General features: G+C 39.6%; 1 protein-coding gene across 1 annotated transcript in view; it reads left to right on the top strand.

Annotated features, from left to right (window-relative positions):
• Positions 1–16,628: 16,628 nt before the first annotated feature.
• The window catches only part of LOC121449731 (amine sulfotransferase-like), a 46,134-nt gene continuing 39,560 nt past the window's right edge, over positions 16,629–23,202 (top strand). Inside the window, exon 1 of the mRNA XM_041654383.1 lies at positions 16,629–16,736. The gene's annotated coding sequence lies outside the window, so the exon portion shown is untranslated. The remainder of the gene's footprint in view (positions 16,737–23,202) is intronic.

Genomic DNA, 23,202 nt, shown 5'->3' with positions numbered 1-23,202 from the left:
AGAAGATCTTCACCAACCCCGCAACAGACAAAGGTCTGATCTCCAAAATATATAGAGAACTCAGGAAACTAGACTTTAAAATGCTAATTAACCCAATTAAAAAATGGGGCACTGAACTGAACAGAGAATTCTCAGCAGAGGAAGTTCAAATGGCCAAGAGACACTTAAGGTCATGCTCAACCTCCTTAGCAATCAGAGAAATGCAAATCAAAACAACTTTGAGATATCATCTTACACCTGTCAGAATGCCTAAAATAAAAAACTCCAATGATAGCCTTTGCTGGAGAGGCTATGGAGGAAGGGGTACCCTCATCCATTGCTGGTGGGAATGCAATCTTGTGCAACCACTTTGGAAATTGGTGTTTCGGTTTCTCAGGAAATTCGGGATCAACCTACCCCTGGACCCAGCAATACCACTCCTGGGAATATACCCAAGAGATGCCCGATCAAATGACAAGAGCATTTGTTCAACTATATTCATAGCAGTATTATTTGTAATAGCCAGAACCTGGAAACAACCTAGATGCCGTTCAATGGAAGAATGGATGAAGAAAGTGTGGAATATCTACACATTAAAGTACTACGCTGCGGTAAAAAACAATGACTTCTCGAATTTTGCATGCAAATGGATGGAAATAGAAAACACTATCCTGAGTGAGGTAACCCAGACCCAAAAAGATGAATATGGGATGTACTCACTCATAATTGGTTTCTAGCCATAAACAAGGGTCACGGAGTCTACAATTGGTGATCCCAAAGAAGCTAAGTAAGAAGGTGAACCAAAGGAAAAACAGATAGTTGTCCTCTTGGCTATGGGAAGTAGACAAAATGGCCGGGGAGAAAATTGGGATCTTGGGGGTGGGATGGGATGGGGGTAAGGGGAGATGGGGAGAGAAAAGGGAGAAGGGGAGAATAGGGGGAAATTGGGGAAATAGGAGGATTGGGATAAAGGAAGGTTGGATAGGGGAGCACGGAAGCACAATTCTTAGTTAAGGGAGCCACCTTAGAGTTGGCAAGAGACTTGAACCTAGAGTGGCTCCCAGATGCCCAAGCCAAGGTCCCCAGTTATTTCCTTGGGCAGCTGAGGATAGGGAACCTGAAATGACCCTATCGTAGAGCAATACTGACGGATATCTTGCATATCATCATAGAACCTACATCTGGTCATGGATGGAGATAGAGACAGAGACCCACACTGGAGCACTGGACTGAGCTCCCAAGGTCCCAATGAGGATCAGAAGGAGGGAGAACATGAGCAAAGAAGTCGGGACCACGAGGGGTGCACCCACCCACAGAGACAGTGGAGCTGATCTATTGGGAGCTCACTAAGGCCAGCTGGACTGTGACTGAAAAAGCATGGGATAAAACTGGACTCTCTGAGCATGGCGAACAATGAGGGTTGATGAGAAGCCCAGGACAATGGCACGGGGTTTGGAACCTACGTAATGTGCTGGCTTTGTGGGAGCCTAGCCAGTTTGGATGTTCACCTGCCTAGAAATTGACGGAGAGGGGAGGACCTAGGACTTACCACAGGGCAGGGAACCCTGACTGCTCTTTGGACTGGAGAGGGAGAGGGAGAGGAATGGGGGGAGGGGGAGAAGGGTGGGAGGAGGGGGAGAAGGGTGGGAGGAGGGGGAGGGAATGGGAGGCTGGGAGGAGGTGGAAACTTGTTTTTTTTTCTCCTTTTCTCAATAAAAAAAATGGAAAAAAATAAAAAGAAACAACAACAACAAAAAAAACGCCCTTATAGAAATGGATGAGAAGTATAACAGAAAGTTTGAAGAATTGAGTAAATCAGTGAATGATACCCTAGGAAACTAAGGAAAAACAATCAAGCAGATAATGGAAACAATTCAAGACTTGAAAACTGAAATGGAGGGAAGGAAGAAAACACAAACAGCGGGCTGGCTGGACGTGGAAAATCTAGGTAAACATATAGAGACTACAGAAACAGTCATAACCAACCGAATACAAGAGATAGAAGAAAGAGTCTCAGACTCTGAAGATACTATAGAGAAAATAAACGCACTCATCAAAGAAAACAGCAAATCCAACAAAGTCTCATCCCAAAACATTCAGGAAATCTGGTACACAAAAATAAGACCAAACCTAAGAATAATAGGAGTAGAAGAAGGAGAAGAAATGCAGCTCAAAGGTCCAGAAAATGTATTTAATGAAATTATAAAAGAAAACTTTCCCAACCTAAAGAAAAATATACCTATGAAGGTTCAAGAAGCATACAGAACACCGAATAGACTGGATCAAATAAAAAATCCCCTTGCCATATAATAATCAAAACAAAAAGCATACAGAATAAAGAAAGAATATTAAGAGCTGCAAAGGAAAAAGGCCAAGTTACTTATAAAGGTAAACCTATCAGACTTACAACTGACTTCTCTATGGAAACCATGAAAGCCAGAAGGTCGTGGATAGAGGTTCTCCAGAAAATAAGCAAGCCAGACTACTATACCCAGCCAAGCTTTCATTCACTATAAATGGAGAAAACATTTCTCTCCCCAACTCCCCTTACCCCCATCCCATCCCACCCCCAAGATCCCAATTTTATCCCCGGCAATTTTGTCTACTTCCCATAGCCAGGAGGATAACTATATGTTTTTTCATGGGTTCACCTTCTTATTTAGCTTCTTTAGGTTCACAAATACTAGACTCCGTGACCCTTATTTATGGCTAGAAACCAATTATGAGTGAGTACATCCCATGTTCATCTTTTTGGGTCTGGGTTACCTCACTCAGGATAGTGTTTTCTATTTCCATCCATTTCCATGCAAAGTTCCAGAAGTCATTGTTATTTACTGCTGATTAGTACTCTAATGTGTATATATTCCACACTTTCTTCATCCATTCTTCCATTGAAGGGCATCTAGGTTGTTTCCAGGTTCTGGCTATGACAAATAGTATTGATATGAACATTGTTGAACAAATGCTTTTGTCATATGATAGGGCATCTCTTGGGTATATTCCAGAGAGTGGTATTGCTGGGTCCAGGGGTAGGTTGATCCCGAATTTCCTGAGAAACCGAAACACTGATTTCCAAAGTGGTTGCACAAGATTGCATTCCCACCAGCAATGGATGAGGGTACCACTTCCTCCAAGCCTCTCCAGCAAAGGCTATCATTGGTGTTTTTTATTTTAGCCATTCTGACAGGAGTAGAAAACAAAATTTTCCAGGATAAAAACAAATTTAAACAATACGTAGCCACAAATCCAGCCTTACAAAAGTAATAGAAGGAAAATCACTAACCCAGAAGTCCAACAATGACCACAATAACTCAGACATCTAGAGACCATTCACCAACACAACCCAAAGAAGGAAAACACACAAACTCTACTACCAAAAAAGTGACTGGTGTTAACAACCACTGGTCATTAATATCACTTAATGTCAATGGACTCAACTCACCTATAAAAAGGCACAGGTTAAGAGATTGGATACGAAAACAGGATCCAACATTCTGCTGTTTACAAGAAACACACCTAAGCCACAAAGACAGGCACCTACTCAGAGTAAAGGGCTGGGAAAAGGCTTATCAAGCAAATGGACCTAAGAAACAAGCAGGTGTGGCAATACTAATTTCTAACAATGTTGACTTCAAACTTAAATCAATCAGAAGAGATGGAGAGGGGTATTTTATACTCATAACAGGAACAGTTCATCAGGATGAAGTCTCAATCCTGAACATCTATGACCCTAATATAAAAGCACCCACGTACATAAAAGAAACATTGCTAAAACTCAAGGCAGCCATCAAACCGCACACACTAATATTAGGAGACTTCAACACTCCTCTCTCACCAATGGACAGGTCAATAAGACAGAAACCTAACAGAGAAATAAGAGAATTAATGGAGGTAATGAATCAAATGGACTTAACAGACATCTATAGAACATTCCACCCAAATAGGAAAGAATATACCTTCTTCTCTGCAGCTCATGGAATCTTTTTGAAAATTGACCACATACTCGGTAATAAAGCAAACTTTCAGAGTTACAAAAAATATTAGTAACCACCTGTGTCTTATCAGATCACCATGGATTAAAGTTAGAATTCAACAACAATGCTACCCCCAGAAAGCCTACAAACACATGGAAACTGAACAGTCAACTGCTGAACCACACCTGGATCAAGGAAGAAATAAAGAAAGAAATTAAAGTCTTCCTCGAATTCAATGAAAATAAAGAAACAACATACTCAAACTTATGGGACACTATGAAAGCATTGCTAAGAGAAAAGTCCATAGCACTACGTGCCCATTTAAAGATAACAGAGAAAGCACACGTTGGAGACTTAACAGCCCACCTGAAAGCTCTAGAAAAAAAAAGAAGCAGACTCACCTAGGAGAAGTAGAAGACTGGAAATAATTAAACTGAGGACTGAAATCAACAAAATAGAATCACAGAAAACAATCCAAAGAATCAATGAAACAAAAAGCTGGTCCCTGGAGAAAATAATCAAGATTGATAAACCCCTATCCAAACTAATCAAATGGCAGAGAGAGAATATGCAAATTAATAAGATCAGAAATGAAAAGGCGAACATAACCACAGAAACAGAGGAAATTCAGAGAATCATTAGATCTTACTACAAAAGCCTGTATGCCACAAAACTGGAAAATGTAAAAGAAATGGACACTTTTTTAGATAAATACCATATACCAAAGTTAAACCAGGACCAGGTGAACAATCTAAATAGACCTGTTAGTCGCAAAGAATTAGAAGCTGTTATCAAAAACCTCCCTACCAAAAATGTAATGTATATAGGTTGTTAATAGTTAATCGTAATAGTCAAGCTTGTAGTCATGTTTGTTAAGATTTTCTAGATGTACATACATACATCTTCATTCTTCATAGTGACTGAACTGACTTTGAATTTTCCTGCTTCATGGAAATGCCTGCTGGATACTATGGGCCTGTAGGCCGAAGAAGGATGCCCCAATGGTACAGAGAAACTTTGGGTGACTGTCCAGGCAGCGAGATGTCTCTGTCATTTCTAGAGTTTTGGATTTCTTGTTTGCTTGGGTAGTATTATATCTTTCTGGAGTCTTTGATGGAGCTAAAGATATATAGATAGTTATAGTTTTCCTTAGTTACGGAAAAAGATAAAATAGATGTAAATATTGTAACTTTTACTTGATAACTGTTTTGTTATATGTAATTCTGCTATGTTAAAGTTAAAGCCTTCTTTTTTTTGTTTAAACAGAAAAAGGGGAAGTGATGTGGGAGTGGCATATATCAATCTGTTGATTTCATTGGTTAAGCAATAAAGAAACTGCTTGGCCCTGATAGGTTAAAACATAGGTGGGAGGATTAAACAGAACAGAATGCTGGGAGGAAGGGGAAGTGAGCTCAGAGACGCCATGCTCCCCTGTCCCAGGCAGACGCATGAAGCTCAGACCCAGGATGGATGTAGGCTAGAATCTTTCCCGGTAAGACTGATCCTACACAGATTATTAGAGATGGGTTGATTGGGATATGAGAATTAGCCTGTAAGGGCTAGAGTTAATAGGCCAAGCAGTGTTTAAAAGAATACAGTGTCCGTGTAATTATTTGGAGGCATAAGCTAGCAGGTGGCCGGGGTGCTGAGGACACAGCCCTGCCACTCCTATTACTACAATTTTTTTGTATTTCAAAAATTATTTTTGATATCAATCCCCAGACCCCTTACATACAGTGTTGTACCACTGAGCTACAACCCTAGTTCCCAAAACACAATTTATGAGAGTTCAGAAGCAAAATATATCCTGTAGTAGCTATACTGTGGATTTAAAACTTTGATCTGTTCTCAGTCTAGATATATGGTATGTGGTGGGAAGCCACAATTCAGCAGGAAGCTATAATCCCAGTTGGCCAGTGAGTTGGAGGGGGAAATACTAGCACTCCACAGTATTTCATGCAGCTGAGCACGGCTGTGCAGAAACATAGTTATAGTACGATTATTATAAGCTATGTACTTTAAACTTGCTGTCAGTTTATTAGGTGTCAACCCTATCAAAGTTTGAGAAGTCTGTACTAGCTTTCAATTCTACTCTTTTTTCATCTCCTTTCCCATACAATATAATTTTTTTGCTCCAAAAGCAGAGAAGGGTGTCACAAATCCTACTTTATTACCTTTAGCCTTATTCCTTTAATACAGGACCTCCCATTTAAACTGGAGCTCACTGAATTTTGTCTTTCAGCTAGACTGCTGGCCAGCAAACCCTGAAACTCTCCTGTCTCTGTTCTTCATAGCACTAGAATTAATGTGCCCAGCCATACCCGATTTTTTTCTTTTACAAAATACTGAGTATCACAATCTTAACCCCTTATGCTTGTGCAGCAAGTGCCATTACCCACTGAGTCATCCCCTAACCTTGTTTACACGTTCCTTGGGATAATGGAGAGAGAAGACTTCCTGCACATATTAAGGCATTGTAAGAAGAAGTGCTACAATCAGTACGGGATGGCAGGAGGGTAAAAGAAGAATGGGTAGGAATGAAAGCCAGTCTAGATTTTCCTCAGTGTATGAGAGGACTGAGTAGCCTGTAGCTACTCTCAAGCGTGCTAGACTGACAGTGTATCTGACACACTTACTTTTTGGACAACAGAGCTCAATGACACAGTTCACTGTGCAATTCTAGGGTTTTCTGTGAGTATATTTTATTCTGGATACTGGGAATCAAAAGAATTGCATGTTGGGACTTAGAAATATTCCTCATTTGGACAGCATGTGCCTCATATGCATGAGGCTTGCTTTGGTTCACTATACAGGCAACATACACCAAGGTGTAGAGCATAAGGGACAACAGAATGCCCAACCCTCAGTGGAGAATATATACTGTGGACCCTCCTGCAAATTCTCAGGCAACATAGCATAAGAGGAGGCAGAAAGTGTATCAGAGCCAGTGGCAGTGGATGGCAATAAATGGAAACAGCCGTGCAGTTGTGCATGTGAACTCACATTGGTTGTGATACCATACACAAGATCTGTGCAAGTCTAAGGAAGACTGCATCCCAACATGGAGGCACTGGGCAGGATGTTCCATCTTTCACCTTGGATACTACTGTAAGATGCTGGGAGAGAAAGGGTCAGTTTTCTTTAAAAGTATAGGCCCTGGTAAATCAATTATGCTCCAGTAGAAGACCACACAGCCAAGAATATTTAGGCAGTATACTTTGGCCTTGGATGATAAAAGAAATAAAAAGAAAAAAACCACAAAGTTGGGTGAGAAGGGAATGGAGAGAGTTGTGGGATGATGGGTGAAGATAATCTCAACACATTATATAAAGTTCTCCAAAAGAAGCTGAACATTGGTGGCACATGCGTTTAATCCCAGCACTCAGGAGGAAGGCCGAATTCTGTGAGTTTGAGGCCATTTTGTCTATAAGAGCTAGTTCCAGGACAGGCTCCAAAGCTACAGAGAAACCCTGTCTTGAAAAACCAAAATAAATAATTAAACAGATAAATAAACAACAAATTCTGCAAAAGAATAATAAAAGTTAAATAAAATTGCCAAAAGGAATAAATTTCATTTGAGCCATGGTAAATTGGAAACCATTGTGCATATAGCTAAATATGTAATTTCAAATCACAGAGCCATTATTCATAAAGTTGTTGCAAAGTCAGTGTGAGTGCATATAGATTAGTTCACATACCTGTCAACAATGAAACCAATATTTCTGACAAATGAAAACATCCAAAGGGAATAAAATTCCCATAAGGGGTACAAAGTCATCTATACTGCTATATAATATTCCTGTAATAGACCTTTCTAAGCAAGACTATAAAATTGGATAGCTTAGAGTAAAGCATTAATATGATGACTTCATTTCTGTGAAATATTTTAAGTTATATCCAATATATGGCCAAAATGGAAAGTTAGTGTATATCTAATACTCTGTTCAGATTACTTTTGTATTGTTACTTATTCATGAATTCAATCATATGTTCTATTGGGTTGATTAATATTTAATAATTTAAAGATATATAAAATGAATCACAAAATGACTTCACTCTGATCCTCAGGATCAAGCTCTTTATGATGACCACACTTTGTCACTATGTAGCACAGCACCTTTAAAGTCTTAGGACAGGATTCAGGATCTAGGAAAGAGAGTTGAATCGTATCTTAGTCATAAACTTGATCAGTGAGAACTTTTAGTGGCTTTTTACAAACACTAACTTGGGCTGTACAAATAGGGGTAACTGACCCAGAAGACAGATGAATAATAATTGAATCTTTGGCTTATGAGAATGCCAACATAGAATTCGAAAGGATCCTTGGCCCCTTGGAGATCAGATCAGCACACATGGGTGAATGGGTCTTGCATACAATGAATATAGAGACACTTGACTATGGTACTGAAGCTTGGGTAGGAGAAGCAATTTCCAATGGTAAGAGAACATATCAAAATACCAAATGTTTTAATTGTGGTAGAATGGACATCTGAGAATGTATTATAGACAAAGGATTTCTAGGAATAATGTCTCTTCTGGGAATAGCAGAAATAGGAGGACACAGCCTTCACATATATGCAGGAGGTGTGGCAAGGGCAGACATTGGACCAATGAATGTGAGCCAATGAAAGACAGACAAAAAAAAAATATAATCAGGAAATGCTGTGGGGGGGCCTCTTTCAGGCCCTAATGACAAATGTGGTCTAGTCATTCCCAGTTACTGTGGAGAACATGCCTCACAAAGAAAATTAAAAAATCCAATGTGTGCTGTTAGCAATACTGGTCTGAATGATGGATTAAATGTGGAAGATGAGTCAAAAACCTAGTAGGACACAGAAACATATATTCCTGCACATTTCTTTTTTTTATTGAGAAAAGGAAAAAAAACAAGTTTCCGCCTCCTCCCAGCCTCCCATTTCCCTCCACCTCCTCCCACCCTTCTCCCCTTCCTCCCACCCTTCTCCCCCTCCTCCCACCCTTCTCCCCCTCCTCCCACCCTTCTCCCCCTCCCCCCACTCCTCTCCCCATCCCTCTCCAGTCAAAAGAGCAATCAGGGTTCCCTGCCCTGTGGTAAGTCCTAGGTCCTCCCCACTCCGTCCATATCCAGGAAAGTGAGCATCCAAACTGGCTAGGCTCCCACAAAGCCAGCACATTACCTAGGATCAAAACCCCGTGCCATTGTCCTTGGTTTCTCATCAGCCCTCATTGTTCGCCATATTCAGAGAGTCCGGTTTTATCCCATGCTTTTTCAGTCACAGTCCAGCTGGCCTTGGTGAGCTCCCAATAGATCAGCTCCACTGTCTCTGTGGGTGGGTGCACCCCTCGTGGTTCTGACTTCACTACTCATGTTCTCCCTCCTTCTGCTCCTCATTGGGACCTTGGGAGCTGAGTCCAGTGCTCCAGTGTGGGTCTCTGTCTCTATCTCCATCCATCGCCAGACGAAGGTTCTATGGTGATATGCAAGATATTCGCCAGTATTGCTATAGAATAGGGTCATTTCAGGTTCTCTATCCTCAGCTGCCCAAGGAACTAAAAGGGGACATCGCCTTGGGCTCGTGGGAGCCACTCTAGGTTCAAGTCTCTTGCCAAATCTAAGGTGGCTCCCTTAACTAAGAATTGAGGTTCAGTGTTCCCATATCCAACCTTCCTTTATCCCAATCATCCTGTTTCCCCAAGTTCCCCCCATCCTCCCCTTCTCCCTTTTCTCTCCCCATCTCCCCTTACCCCCATCCCATCCCACCCCCAAGATCCCAATTTTATCCCCGGCCATTTTGTCTACTTCCCATAGCCAAGAGGACAACTATATGTTTTTCCTTTGGTTCACCTTCTTACTTAGCTTCTTTGGGATCACCAATTGTAGACTCCGTGACCCTTGTTTATGGCTAGATACCAATTATGAGTGAGTACATCCCATATTCATCTTTTTGGGTTTGGGTTACCTCACTCAGGATAGTGTTTTCTATTTCCATCCATTTGCATGCAAAATTCGAGAAGTCATTGTTTTTTACCGCAGCGTAGTACACTAATGGGTATATATTCCACACTTTCTTCATCCATTCTTCCATTGAAGGGCATCTAGGTTGTTTCCAAGTTCTGGCTATTACAAATAATACTGCTATGAACATAGTTGAACAAATGCTCTTGTCATATGATCGGGCATCTCTTGGGTATATTCCCAGGAGTGGTATTGCTGGGTCCAGGGGTAGGTTGATCCCAAATATCCTAAGAAACCAAAACACTGATTTCCAAAGTGGTGGCACAAGATTGCATTCCCACCAGCAAAGGATGAGTGTACCCCTTCCTTCACAGCCTCTCCAGGAAAGTCTATCATTGGAGTTTTTTATTTTAGGCATTCTGACAGGTGGAAGATGATATCTCAAAGTTGTTTTGATTTGCATTTCCCTGATTGCTAAGGAGGTTGAGCATGATCTTAAGTGTCTTTTGGCCATTTGATCTTCTTCTGTTGAGAATTCTCTGTTCAGTTCCGTGCCCCACTTTTTAATTGGGTTAATTAGCATTTTAAAGTCTAGTTTCCTGAGTTCTCTACATATTTTGGAGATCAGACCTATGTCTGTTGCGGGGTTGGTGAAGATCTTCTCCCAGTCAGTAGGTTGCCTTTTTGTCTTAGTGACAGTGTCCTTTGCTTTACAGAAGCTTCTCAGTTTTAGTAGGTCTCATTTATTCAATGTTGCCCTTAGTGTCTGTGCTGCTGGTGTTACACATAGGAAGCGATCTCCTGTGCCCATCTGTTTTAGGGTACTTCCAACTTTCTCTTCTATCAGGTTCAATGTGTTCTGACTGATATTGAGGTCTTTAATCCCTTTGGACTTGAGTTTGTGCATGGTGATATATATGGGTCTATTTTCTTTCTTCTACAGGTTGACATCCAGTTATGCCAGAACCATTTGTTGAAGATACTTTCTTTCCTCCATTGTATACTTTTAGCTACTTTATCGAAAATGAGGTGTTCATAGATTTGTGGGTTAAAATTCGGGTCTTCTATATGATTCCATTGGTCGACTTCTCTGTTTTTATGCCAGTACCACACTGTTTTCATCTCTGTAGCTCTGTAATAGAGTTTGAAGTCAGAAATGGTAATGCCTCCTGAAGTTACTTAATTGTATAGGATTGTTTTGGCTATCCTGGGTTTTTTGTTTTTCCATGTAAAGGTGATTATTGTCCTCTCAAGGTCTGTGAAGAATTTTGATGGGACCTTGATGGGGATTGCATTGAATCTATAAATTGCCTTTGGTAGAATTGCCATTTTTACTATGTTGATCCTCCCAATCCAAGAGCAAGGGAGGTCCTTCCATTTTCTGGTATACTCCTCAGTTTCTTTCTTCAATGCCTTAAAGTTCTTGTCAAATAGATCTTTCACTTCCTTGGTTAGAGTTACCCCAAGATATTTTATGCTGTTTGTGGCTATCGTGAAAGGTGAAGCTTCTCTGAGTTCCCTCTCTGCTTCCCTATCCTTTGTGTATAAGAGGGCGACTAATTTTTTGGAGTTGATCTTGTATCTTGCCAAATTATTAAAGCTGTTTATCAGCTGTAAAAGTTCTTTAGTTGAGTTTTGGGGGTCGCTTATGTACACTATCATATCATCTGCAAATAACGAAAGTTTCACTTCTTCCTTTCCAATTCGAATCCCCTTGATCCCCCTATTTTTTCCTATTGCTATTGCTAGAACTTCAAGCACTATATTGAAGAGGTATGGTGAGAGTGGACAGCCTTGTCGTGTTCCTGAGTTTATTGGGATGGCTTTGAGTTTCTCTCAGTTTAATTTGATGTTAGCTGTCGGCTTGCTGTAAATAGCTTTTATTATATTTAGGTATGACCCTTGTATCCCTAATCTCTCCAATACGTTTAGCATAAAGGGATGTTGAATTATGTCAAATGCTTTTTCAGCATCTAATGAAACAATCATATGGTTTTTTTCTTTCAGCTTATTTATATGATGGATTACATTGATAGATTTTCGTATGTTGAACCAGCCCTGCATCTCTGGGATGAAGCCTACTTGATCATAATGGATAATTTTTCTAATGTGTTCTTGGATTCGGTTTGCCAGTATTTTGTGGAGGATTTTTGCGTAGATGTACATGAGTGAGATTGGCCTATAATTCTCCTTCTTGGTTGAGTCTTTGTGCGGTTTTGGTATTAGAGTAACTGTAGCTTCATAAAAGGAATTTGGCAATCCCTCTTCTGTTTCTATATTGTGAAATACATTAAGGAGTATAGGTATTAGTTCTTCTTGGAAGTTCTGGTAGAATTCCGCATTGAAGCCATCTGGTCCTGGGCTTTTTTTGGTAGGGAGGTTTTTGATAACAGCTTCTAATTCTTCACGATTAACAGGTCTATTTAGATTGTTCACGTGGTCCTGGTTTAGCTTTGGTATATGGTATTTATCTAAAAAAAGGGTCCATTTCTTTTACATTTTCCAGTTTTGTGGCATACAGACTTTTGTAGTAAGATCTAATGATTTTCTGATTTTCCTCTATGTCTGTGGTTATGTCCCCCTTTTCATTTCTGATCTTATTAATTTGCAAATTCTCTCTCTGCCATTTGATTAGTTTGGATAGGGGTTTGTCAATCTTGTTGATTTTCTCCAGGAACCAGCTTTTTGTTTCATTGATTCTTTGTATTGTTTTCTGTGTTTCTATTTTGTTGATTTCAGCCCTCAGTTTGATTATTTCCAGTCTTCTACTCCTCCTAGGTGAGTCTGCTTCTTTTTTTTCTAGAGCTTTCAGGTGGGCTGTTAAGTCTCCAATGTGAGCTTTCTCTGTTTTCTTTAAGTGGGCACCTATTGATATGAACTTTTCTCTTAGCACTGTTTTCATAGTGTCCCATAAGTTCGAGTATGTTGTTACTTTATTTTCATTGAATTCGAGGAAGACTTTAATTTCTTTCTTTATTTCTTCCTTGATCCAGGTGTGGTTCAGTAGTTGACTGTTCAGTTTCCATGTGTTTGTAGGCTTTCTGGGGGTAGCATTGTTGTTGAATTCTAACTTTAATCCATGGTGATCTGATAAGACACAGGTGGTTACTAATATTTTTTTGTAGCACTGGAAGTTTGCTTTGTTACCGACTATGTGGTCGATTTTTGAGAAGGTTCCATGAGCTGCAGAGAAGAAGGTATATTCTTTCCTATTTGGGTCGAATGTTCTATAGATGTCTGTTAAGTCCATTTGATTCATTACCTCCATTAATTCTCTTATTTCCCTGTTAGGTTTCTGTCTGATTGACCTGTCCATTGGTGAGAGAGGAGTGTTGAAGTCTCCTAATATTAGTGTGTGCAGTTTGATGGCTGCCTTGAGTTTTAGCAATGTTTCTTTTATGTACGTGGGTGCTTTTATATTAGGGTCATAGATGTTCAGGATTGAGACTTCATCCTGATGAACTGTTCCTGTTATGAGTATAAAATACCCCTCTCCATCTCTTCTGATTGATTTAAGTTTGAAGTCAACATTGTTAGAAATTAGTATTGCCACACCTGCTTGTTTCTTAGGTCCATTTGCTTGATAAGCCTTTTCCCAGCCCTTTACTCTGAGTAGGTGCCTGTCTTTGTGGTTGAGGTGTGTTTCTTGTAAACAGCAGAATATTGGATCCTGTTTTCGTATCCAATCTCTTAGCCTGTGCCTTTTAATAGGTGAGTTGATTCCATTGACATTAAGTGATATTAATGACCAGTGGTTTTTAACTCCGGTCACTTTTTTCGTCATAGAGTTTGTGTGTTTCCCTTCTTTGAGTTGTGTTGGTGAAGGGTCTCTAGATGTCTGAGTTATTGTGGTCATTGTTGGACTCGTTGGTTAGTGATTTTCCTTCTATTACTTTCTGTAAGGCTGGATTTGTGGCTGCGTATTGTTTAAATTTGTTTTTATCCTGGAAAATTTTCTCCATTTATAGTGAACGAAAGCTTGGCTGGGTATAGTAGTCTGGGCTTACATCCATGGTCTCTCAGTTTCTGCAGTACATCTGTCCAGGACCTTCTGGCTTTCATGGTTTCCATGGAGAAGTCAAGTGTATGTCTGATAGGTTTACCTTTATAAGTGACTTGGCCTTCTTCCTTTGCAGCTCGTAAAATTCTTTCCTTATTCTGTATGCTTTGTGGTTTGATTATTATATGGCGAGGGGATGTTTTTTTTTTTTTGATCCAGCCTATTTGGTGTTCTGTATGTTTCTTGAACCTTCATAGGTGTATCTTTCTTTAGGTTGGGAAAGTTTTCTTCTATAATTTTATTAAATATATTTTCTGGACCATTGAGCTGCACTTTTTTTCCTTCTTCTACTCCTATTATTCTTAGGTTTGGTCTTTTTATTGTGTCCCATATTTCCTGAATGTTTTGTGATAAGAGTTTGTTGGACTTGCTGTTTTCTTTGATCAGTGTGTTTATTTTCTCTATGGTATCTTCAGAATCTGAGATTCTTTCTTCTAACTCATGTATTCTGTTGGTTATGCTTGTTCCTGTAGACTCTGTTTGTTTACTTAAATTTTCCATGTCCAGCCTGCCCTCTGTTTGTGTTTTTTTCTTTGCCTCCATTTCAGTTTTCAAGTCTTGAACTGCTCCCATTATCTGTTTGATTGTTTTTCCTTGGTTTTCTATGGTATAATTCACTGATTATTCAATTCTTCAAACTTTCTGTTATATTTCTCATCCATTTCTATAAGGGCGTTTTTTACATGCTGTTTAAGGGCATCAATCACTTTCATGAAGTCAATCTTTTCTACTTCTTCTTGATTAAGGTGTTCATGTCCTCCTGTTGTGAGGTCGCTGGTTTCTTGTGGCTTCATGTTGCTTTTCAGCTTGTTGGGTGAATTCCTGCATTGGCATCTGCCCATCTCTTCTTCCTAATGCTCCCTTATGGATCTTCTTTTACTGGACCAGGTCTCCTTGCCTACTGATGTACCTTCCCAATGATGGCTCTCCCCAGTGATGGCTCTCCTGGTGCCGAGATCAGATCTCTGTGCCCAATGATGGTCTCCCCAATCTGGCTCTCCTGGCACCCAGATTAGGTCTCCGTGCTGGTTGGGTAGCTCGCAAACAAAGCGCCTACCTTGTTTGGTGCAGGCAGGCTATAGATACCAAGGAACTCCCACCTGCTTGGGTGCCCCAAGGACTCGGACCCAGTGCCCAGACAGGCTGGGCTGGGTGATGTTATGTGTCGAAAGAGGGCAGTGGGGCTGAAGTGGGGAGGGTTCTGGATGCAAGCTGGGTGGGATAGGAAGAAAGAGGTAGTATGGAGGGAGTAGACACCCTGCAGAAAGCCCAAGAAGGATAGGGGGTTGAGGAACCTCTGAGTTCCCTGACCCAGGCTGGCGCCACAGGGTCAGAAACTCACCCCAATGTTGGCTCTCCTGGCGCAGAGAGATCAGGTCTCCCTCCTGCAAATTTCTATAAATGATCAGAGACCAAAGCTAAAAGTGGATTAAAAAAAATGGCATTTTTATTGAAGGCTTATTAGACACAGGTGCTACTGTAAGTATCATTACTCCAGAATCTTGTCATCTGAACTGGGCTCTTCAACGTGCATAGGTTTAGTTCCTGGAAACTGGAACCCTATCTTGGGTAAAACAAAGCAAGAGATGGGTTGAATGTATACATAGGGCCAGAAGGGAGAAAAGGAAGACTGAGGCAATATATAGCCTATATTACAGTAAATTTGTGGGGTCTTGACCTAATGCAACAATGGAATACCCAGATTAACATTCCTACAGCCCCAAAAACTTACATTTCTGAGGAAAATATTAGAAGATATTATATTCAACAGACAAAAGCCATTTAGGCTGTACAAGAACACAAAGCATTTGATAACCATTCAGAGGTGCCTACAGCCCTACCTTTAAAATGGTTAACTGAGAAACCAATATGGTTTAAGCAGTGGCCTCTAGCTGAGGAAAGGTTGCAGGCTTTAGAATAGCTGGTACAAGAGCAACTACATGCTCAACATATAGAAGAATTTGTCAGACTAATCTATTCCATGAGAATGTTGAGCAGCAAAGACACTCCATTCAGAGTTTTTTTTTTCTTCTTGGAACAATTGGCCTTTGGGCAAGGAACTGCCCATGTCTCAACAACTGATAAAGTATATGGTATCTGAAAAGGATGAGCAGGACACAAGGAAAAATTCTGTCAAATCTTGTCAAGACAGGGTAAGATGGTTCTGAAAAAAAAATGTCTTGCCTCTGAAAATGGTCTGTCAGTTATGCTAGGCCTTAGCCAAAGTTGGTTGCTTCAATAATGGAAAATGAGATTTTGGGTGATTGCTCAGATAGGTAATTGTCTCCATCATATTTTATTTGCTTTGGAAGCTGCTGGATTGTTCTTGCCTCCTCAAGTCATATTATCTCCCTTCTCAGGCCTTCCACAGGGTTCAAGATTAGGTAGCCATAGTTACTGTACTCTTATAATCTAGTCAATCCATTTCCTATACAAGACTTAGACTTCTTAGGGTAGAATGTTTATTAAAACATGTATCATATGTTCCTTTCTTAATATTGTTTGTGCTGGTTGTAATTCTAATTATACTTGATATCTGTTCCTAGTGTATATAGTTTTGGCTCAGATTTGGAACTCTCTTATTTTAACAAAAGGGGGAGGTGCTGTGAGAACAGATTCCACTCCTTCAGCCAATGGCCTTTAAGATACCAGCCCACTTGGGCGTGGTCTCTGATACTCTAAAAGCAGTTGTGAAATGTGTGCCTGCTCACTTGCTTCTGGCTCCCGCTTCTGGATCCTGGACTCTGTTCCTGTTCATGCAGAGGACTGTTATCTAGGACAGTGATCTGTAAGTTTTTCCCTTAAATAAATAGCCCTTTTAATATTTATAATTCTAAACTAGTGTGAGATTATTTTGTAATTTCCATCATCAGCCTAACACACTGCTCGTTGACCAGACTTTTTGGAAATCATAATGATAATGCAGGGAGTAGATAAGTCAGTTGGTAGAAAATTTATGGTGCCAGTGTCAACATATTGCTTCACTTACCATCTTGATACCACCTTTTGTTAACAGACCCGAGGTATTCTGCTCCCATTACTCATTAGTCAGGTTGCCTGGACTTTGCCTCACAGAAATATAATCAATAGAGGCTAAGACCCAGATTGCATTTTTCGATTGTACACAGGTGAATCTAAAGTAAAAGATTTACTATTTCTTCTCTGCAGAAATCGAAACCCTGTAGTTTAAAAGAAATTAAATGCTGTTTGCTGGCATGCAATTTAGATGGAACTGTGTTTTTAGATTTAACACATTTATTTTCTTAATGTACACCAAAATTCCTTGAGAATAGACAACTGAAATAAAACATTCTAATGTTTAAAACCTGTAATGTCCTCTTACCTATTTAAACATTAAGTAGAGATTTATCTGGCAAACCCTATGTAGATATTTGCCAGAACTGAATTGAGCAAAGGTGTAATCTTTTTTTAAGTTCTCTCCTCTCTCTCTCTCTCACTCTCCCCTCTCTCTTTCTCTCTCTCTGAATAAAAATAAACTTATGGAATTAGCATAGCTAGTTCTATTTTATTTTAGATATTTCTTTCTTGAGTTTAATTTCAGGTAAAAAGTAATAATTAATCAAAAATCTAACTAATGTTGAGAACTTATTGTTATCTGAGATTATATTCATTGAAATTTCACTAGTAATTACTAATAGGTAAGATTTATCTATTTTAGTATATCAAATAATATGTTTACATATTAAGTAAATCATTTAATGATGATTAAGTTAATCATTTATTTTTCTTGTGTTTATTACTAGTCTGTATCTATTCATACCCCTTATGATGATACATCACATAACTGAGAAGTGCATATACAACTGGCTATTACTTGTGTTTAGTGGCATATCTTCATTTTACCAAGTTTCATAAAGAAAATATCATTCAAGCATTAATTTACCATGTATTTTGAACATGTCTACCTTCTTGCCACCTTTATTTTCCTTTTCCCTACCCCTACTGCCAAATTCTTTCTTCTGTCAGAACCTCATTATATGTGGTTTTTATATATCAGAAGATCTAGGGCCTAGGTATGTGATAAAACATAAATACACAGTAGTTTCATTTCATTAGTCTATTTCTAGATTGGGCCTTTGCTTTTTTATATTTATGGATTTTTTTTTAGTTTTTTGTGAATTCTAGATATAACAGATATACCAAGCAACAACTTTATTCTCTAGGCTGTATGTTTACTGATTAATTGCTCCTTTTGTGTGTAGAAAAATTTTAACTTCCATTTGTTAGTTGTATTATTTTCTTAGCTGTTGAGTCCTTTTCAGAAAAATGTACTGTTTAGTTTAATCTTAAGAAAAAGATGGTCCACCAATGCAAAGAACTCCAATCAATCCAGATAAGACTAAATTAAAATGCCCGTGTTTAATAAATGTGACACTCTTGGGTGGACCAAGACAGCATGGTGGGGAGAGGAGACCAAGCAATCTCAAAATCACATGTTTCTTTTTCTAGAGTGAGACTAAATACCCTGTGGGAGTGGTCCTGTCCCTCCCCAAAGTGGGGTCAGCACTGGCAGGCTGGAAGTTAGAGTCTAAACAGCTGGGAATTAGAGTCCAGTTCAATATTACATTCCAGACTCTTTGGCTATACGGGTGTTAGAGGATTGGGATCTCACTTTTGACCAAACATCCCAGAGTTCATGTATATAGGGGGATTGGCTCAAGTCTGGCTACTTCCTGCAGGCATGGAGCAATGTGGAAGAGGGGACTGATGGAAGTTCGTGCCTCACACTCAGCGAGAAGTGTGGCTGGAGCAGCATCTGGTATGCTGTCATCCTGGAGTTTGAGAAGGCAGGTGGTTAAGAGAAAAAATTATTGTAATTATTGGCCCTGTTCAATGGGGCTAGCCATGGGAAAAGACACAACCACAGATAACCCTGGGTTTTAAAAACCAGATTTTAGTTGGCAGGTGTTTTTAATCCAGATTTTGTACTAATGGTGAAGTCCCAGGAGCTGCTGCAGGTCTTTTGACACTGTCTAGGGAGTGCTTTTTAGATTGGTCTTGGCCTGAGCAGCAAGAGTGACCTATAAAATATGCTTGAAACTGGCTGGAGTTAGTGAAAGGCTCTGGAGACAGTTACTTTTTTTTACAAGACCTGATTTTGATATAGTAGTAGTTTCCCAGGAATCTGTAAGATAACTGGAACAGATTTACATTTTGATGTCATAGCAAAAGGCTATTGCTTTCGGGTAAAAGGTAAAAGAAATTAGAAACTCTGAACCTCTGAAGACACACTTGAACCTGTTAGACAGGAAGGAGGGAGAAGAGAGAGGAAGAGAGAGAGGGGAGAGAGAGAACAAAACTGATCTACTAAATTGTGTGTTAGGGGAAGAACTCTGTACATAGTCCTGTAAGTTTCAAGTTTCCATACCAGGAAAGGAGACCCGTCATGGGAGGCCTGCATGTGGAAGAAAATGTAAGAAGACATGGGTACATGTGACATGCTTCATTCACCAGCACTCAGGCTGTTTGGAGGTATACACACAGGTGACAGTCAAGAATAGGGAGAAGATGAAATCTCAGGCCTCTTTCCTTAAGGACACATTTATACAGAATACTATAAAGGTGTTACTTTTGGAATAAATGGCTGTATAACAATTTATATAACTGTTTATAGGTTCCTGGTGTCACTGATTTTGTGCTCACTTGCTAAGATTCAGCACTATCTATCTTGGCTGTACTTTATCAGTATCTGGGCTGTGTTGTCCAAACATACACCAGCCCCTATGATCCTCCATTCTTCACAGGTCTCTTACATTTTCAGGCCTGTCTCTAGTCCATCACACTCTATGGCTCAAACCAGATATCCTTATTACAGAACATTGCTACATCTGCTTGAAGTTTTTCCTCTATAGCTAGAAATATTCTGCAGGTTAACTGATGAGTACAGTCCATGGCTCTTCCTCTTAACTTCCATGCAGTCATGTAGGGAGGGATCTTTGCCTCTAGAATCCTTAGCTTCCAACTCAACAAGATTCTTGTTAAAACAACTTTATCCTCTGTTGAAAGTTCAGCACTGCCTCATCTCTCTCTCTCTCTCTCTCTCTCTCTCTCTCTCTCTCTCTCTCTCTCTCTCTGTGTGTGTGTGTGTGTGTGTGTGTGTGTGTGTGTGTGTGTCCTTCTCCACCTCTCCTTAAGATGCACTGGTATTAAGAGCACAGAACAAATATTCTGAAACGTTATCTATTTTGAGCTGAAGTTCCAGTCCCCAACATTGACTCTCATACTAGAAGGACAAAATCTTTCATTGAAGCTGAGCCTCTAGAACAGACTCTGGCATCTACTTCTCCTCCGCTATCTGAAATTTGTTTTTCCCCTTGCTGCTGAAAGTAATATTTTTCTGCCAAGACCTAAACCACATATGGATGCTCTCCAGCTGCCCCTGGGTTAGTCTGTGGAGAGCTCATAAGTCCATTCATGTGCTGCTCACCATGTCCCAATGTCCCACTCTCTTCCCTGTTTTACTGTACATTTTTACTACATGCACTGGTTAGAATGTGAGGCAAGAGGAACCTTTATTCACTATGAGTGGGAGTGTAAGCTGTTGAAGTTACTATGTGGAAATCAGGATGGAGTGTTCTCAAAAATTCTAATAATAGGGCTAAAATCTGACAGTTCTACTTCTCTTGCACACATACCCAAGGGAGTCAACATACTATCACAGAGATATAGATTTGTTCAGTGTATAACACACTCATGTATTACTAGATATTTTGGGGAGTCTACCAAAATCTCACAGTCCCCTCTCTGAATTCTTTGTCCCAGTAATATAAGAATTTAAGCACAGACCAAAGGATAATTTCATTAAAAGAGTTTTAAAGTAAAACTCCACAGCAGGCAAGCTATAAACCTCAGAAGCTGCTTGGAGGAAGGAGGCAGAGAAGAGGAAGGGGGCATGCCTTATGAGTTGGGACAAGACAGAGGTCAGTCACTTGGTGGACAAGCAGTCACATGGCACAGTGGGAGATTGAGACATGAGTGAAAAGGTCCAAAGTACTAGAGAAAGCATATTTACTTTTGCTTAGCTTCTGAAAGTAAAAGACAAAAGAAGAAGAAGAAGAAGAAGAAGAAGAAGAAGAAGAAGAAGAAGAAGAAGAAAAAGAAGAAGAAGGAGAGTTGGGCAGACCCAACAGAAACTCATGGTAACTTATAGTGACTAGTCTAGAAAGCTGGAATTCTGGGAAGAAAAAGTGTATTTTTTCAATAAAGGGATAAATGTTCCTCTTATCTCTTTAGCATGCATTAAAATAAGCCTGCCTCCCTACAGGGGTACCATAGCCAGGTCATTGTAATGCCCAACTGTAAAATTCAGAGATTTCATTCTCCTGACCAAAAGGAAAATAGTTCTCTTAATGGGGCTTTATGGATATTATTATTATTATTATTATTATTATTATTATTATTATTGATGTTCTACTTACAATAACAAAGAAATGGACACAACCTCAATATTTACCTACTAATGAATGGATAATGAAAGTGGAATTTTATTCAGTTGTAAAGACAATGAAATTATAGAATTCGAAGGAAAATGAATGAAGCTGTAAAAGATTATATTAAGTGAAGTAACTCAGGCTCACTAAGAAAAATTATCACATGTTCCCTATCATACACAGATTCTAGTTTCCAGCTTTTATACATGTGTAGGTATATGAATATAATATAAATATAAGTCATGCAAATAGTAAAGAGATAGTAAGAGGGAAAAGGTGTTATAAAAGGAAAACATTGGAATAATATAACATTTATGACAGTTAAGAAAAATAATGAAAGGGGACATGTGCAGTGACAGGGGGTGGAGAGATCTGGAGGAGTGTGGGAGAATCACCCCAAAATGTATGTACAAAAATGGCATATGGAAATATGACACATTATTATAATTTTAAATGTATTTATACTATATTCTTATTGTAATTTCTTCTGTTGAAAGGTATATCATAATCATATTTTCACATGATATTTGTGACTATATAAGAACAATATTTTTAAGTCTCATGGTCTTATTCGGGTAGAAAAAATTTATTAGAAATGTTCTCTCAGATGTCAAGTCTCAGAAATACTACACAGAGACAGCAGGTTATCCTTTCCTTAGGAAGAGGACACTTAAAGTATAATCCTTAAGAAATTTATTATTTTCATAACAAAAGTATAATGGTGTCAGGGTCTGGCCCAGACATAAATTATTTCAAAAACCAGAGTGGGAATATGGGAATAATTGAGACAGAGTTCACATGGTAATAACGGGAGGGAGTCTCATAGTTCATTCAAATACTAAAGAATGCCTATGTTTATTATCCAAACATTTTTATATCAAAAGGTAAACTAAGGGGGAAGTTCATTAGCATTCTATGTCCTGGGTAGCAGGGGAGAATGAGTTAGGTCAAGTCTGCAACTATGGCTGCTCTGTCAAGTAGACTGAATTAACATCTCATCACCATCCAATCTCCTAAGTTATAATAGAAGGAGCAGAGGGATATCAGCATATCCTGTCCCTTCATTTAGGATGGCATCAGGTTGTCTCAAAAGCCTAGGTGACCACCTTCTGTGTGGTAAATACAAATTGTGTCCTGAAGGTCACTCAGAATTCTGGCCAACATACAATGTGGAAATATGGGCTGGTACAATACTGCCCCTATAATCCTCTCTATCTTATTAATTTTAATAAAACCTGCACTTCTGTGTTGAAATAGGAGCGGCGGGGCTGTGTCCCCAGCACCCCGGCCGCCTGATAGCTTATGCCCCGAAATAACAACACACAAATTGTATTCATTTAAACACTGCTCAAGCCCTTACTGGCTAATTCTAATATCCCGATCAACCCATCTCTAATAATCTGTGAGCACCGATCTTAGTGAGCACCCGTCTTACCGGGAAGATTCTAGCCTACGTCCATCCTGGGTCGGAGCTTCATCGCGTGTGTCTCAGAGAGCAGAGCTATCACGTCTACCCGGTAGAAAGGAGCATGGCGTCTCTCTGAGCTCACTTCCTCTTCCTCCCAGCATTCTGTTCTGTTTACTCCTCCTACCTATGTTTTAACCTATGAGGGCCAAGCAGTTTCTTTTTATTGCTTAACCAATGAAATCAACAGATTGATATATGACACTCCCACATCACTTCTGCAACAGGACAATTATCATGTCTGCCGTAGGCAAAGACTTCTTCATTTAGCTAAATTTACCTGTCTTTGGAAACAGTCATCCTAATTATGTGAGCTCCTGTCTTAGGATTCTGAGTAA

This window comes from Microtus oregoni, unplaced genomic scaffold, assembly GCF_018167655.1.
Source record: "Microtus oregoni isolate MIOR12 unplaced genomic scaffold, Mior012 000006F_ref0000085, whole genome shotgun sequence".
Taxonomy (NCBI): Eukaryota; Metazoa; Chordata; class Mammalia; order Rodentia; family Cricetidae; genus Microtus; species Microtus oregoni.
The sequence above is the reverse complement of the archived record's forward strand: the minus strand, read 5'-3'. Positions and strand labels throughout refer to the sequence as shown.